Source organism: Medicago sativa, chromosome 7 (assembly GCF_051527215.1).
Source record: "Medicago sativa cultivar Bolivia chromosome 7, Bolivia_mono, whole genome shotgun sequence".
NCBI classification, from domain to species: domain Eukaryota; kingdom Viridiplantae; phylum Streptophyta; class Magnoliopsida; order Fabales; family Fabaceae; genus Medicago; species Medicago sativa.
In genome coordinates, this window is record NC_140755.1 from 11,768,154 (window position 1) to 11,770,685 (window position 2,532).

Here is a 2,532-nt window from a genome sequence, read left to right on the forward strand (position 1 = left end):
CAAGAGAGAGAATTGAAATACAATAAAAAAATAAAAAAAATTTGGTTATTTTTCCACCGCCCGTACGATTTTTCTGCACCAACCACAACGAAAAAACTAAGTTACGAGTACCTACGTGTAGCCGGTACGGGAGAGTACCCATACTTAAGAGAAGGAAATCCATTATCGTTGACCTAGTGATGTTGGTGCTAGTAACTTTGTTCATTTTCAATTTTACATGAAATACATTACGTTTCCATATCAAAAAATTTCAAATTGTCTTAGTCTCATAAGTTGTTATAGACCATTACATCAGAAGGATGACTTACCCCCAAAGTTTAGGAGCACGATAACTATTGGAGCTTGCGAAAGATATTTATCATAATCACCGCATCTTTTCTGTATAGCATAATTGATGAGACTTTGAGCCAAATACCTTTCACCTTTTACTGTAGTTCTTTCAATATGTGTGATCTATGCTCGAATGTCACGCTACTGGAAAGCTTTTGCCTCTCATTTTAACAATCGTTAAATTAGTTCCAGATGGATAAAAAATAGTGCACTTCATATCCTTAAAATGCAAAGAATAATTTTTCTCCATCATTTGTCCAACACTCAAAAGACTTTGATTTATCTCAAGCACAAATAAAACATCTGAAATATATTTTATGCTTGAGAGAGTTTCAACATCCACAACTTCTTTGCCTTTGACCTCAACATGTTGTCCATTGCCAATGACAACATTGGAGTAAAAAGATTCATCAAGTTCTTTAAAAAAACCTAACATTGTTGTCATATGATTAGTGTATCCACTATCTATTAGTCATGTTTCTTTGCTACTACATGCTAAATAGCAAGAAGCCTTAAACAATTGCTTCTCATATTCTTGGTGGTGCTCAACAACTCGAGCTTGTTGTTCCTGTTGGTCTGTTTTGTTTTTGCAAACCTTCTCCACATGACCTAGTTGGTTACAAGCTCTACATTTAACTCATGGCCGGTACCAACAAAACTTTTAAAGCTTTTTCCCAAATGACCTAAATGAGTATATTTTTTGCAATGTGGGTAGGATGGAAAGTTCTTTTTCCCAAAACTTTTAAAGCTTTGTTTTTGCCTTTGTTGTTGGCCAAAAAAGCACCTTCAACATTTTCTTCCATCCTTAAATATCTTCTTTACTCAGAAGCTTGCAAAGCATTGACAAGTTCTGCAACTGTGATTTTAAAAGAAAAAAATTATTTTCTTCAAGAGATCAAATTTTTTGTTCAAACATCCCTGGAAAACACACCAACATTTTTTCCACAACTCTTTGATCACAGAGATCTTCTCCCAACAATCTGATTTGTGTAACAACTTTAGAAATTTTGTTAGAAAACTCTTTAACAGTTTCAGTTTCTTTCATTTTTAGAGCTTCAAACTCTCTTCTAAAGTTCATCACTTTCATTTTCTTTGTTCTTTCACTTCCTCGTTACTCCTCCTTCAGCTTATTCCAAGCTTCTTTTGCAATTTCAAGATTCAAAATCTTGATAAAAATACCATCCTATAGAGCTGCATGTATTATGGCAAGGGCTCTACCTTCCTTTGCCACTTCATCACTGTGATTTTTTATTTGAGCTAACGTTGAGTATAAATTCTCATGAATTGTGATTCATGGCTAATCAATATTTACAAGTCAAACAATGAATATAGACATATTCTAATACCCCCCCGCAGTTGAAGAGGGAGGTTGATGAACAATGAAGTTGTCTCTAAAATCTTGAAAAATAAGTAAGGGAAAGCCCTTGGTAACGATATCTGCAATTTGATATCTTGAAGGAACGTGAAGAACGCAAATATGACCCCGAGCTACCTTTTCACGAACAAAATGGATGTCCATCTCAATATGTATTGTTCTTTGGTGTTGAATTGGGTTACCTGAAAGATATATGGCACTGACATTATTACAGTAAACCATGGTGGCTTTGTGAATAGGACAATGTAACTTAAGAAGGAGATTGTGTAACCAACATGATTCAGCAGCCACATTTGCAACTCCACGGTATTCGGGCCGATCTGTAGAAGTTAACCAACCTGTTAACTTTGTTGGCGACTACATAGAATCAACCACCGCCCCCTCCTCCTCTCAGCACTCAGGGTCAGACAGTTGTTTCCGTAATTCTGGTTTCAACAATGTCCGTTAGTACTCCACAACATACCATGCCCTAGGGCATGCCCTCTAGTTTTGGTGAAGTGCTCCACCCCCATGTCTCTGAGGTTCCACAATACGCAGTCCATGTTCCTTCGCCTGGTGCAACAACCCCTCAAGCTACCATGACTTTCTCGAAACCTGTGGTTCATGCCATCCCGCAAGACAATGGACCCATCATCCATTTCAGGGAGTGTGGGGGCTTATGATCGGATGGATGATCTGCGAAAAAAGTATGACGAGATAAACCGTGAAGTCAAGTCTCTCTGTGGGAAAGAATTGTTCACGAAGAATGCTTATGATCTTTGCTTGGCACCAAATGTCAAAATACCACACAAGTTTAAGCTCCCAGACTTCGAAAATTACAAAGTGAA

At 37.3% G+C, this 2,532-nt stretch overlaps 1 pseudogene; it reads right to left on the bottom strand.

The window, feature by feature from the left end:
- Positions 1-466: 466 nt before the first annotated feature.
- Positions 467-2,217, bottom strand: LOC146904267 (uncharacterized; annotated as a pseudogene).
- Positions 2,218-2,532: the final 315 nt, after the last annotated feature.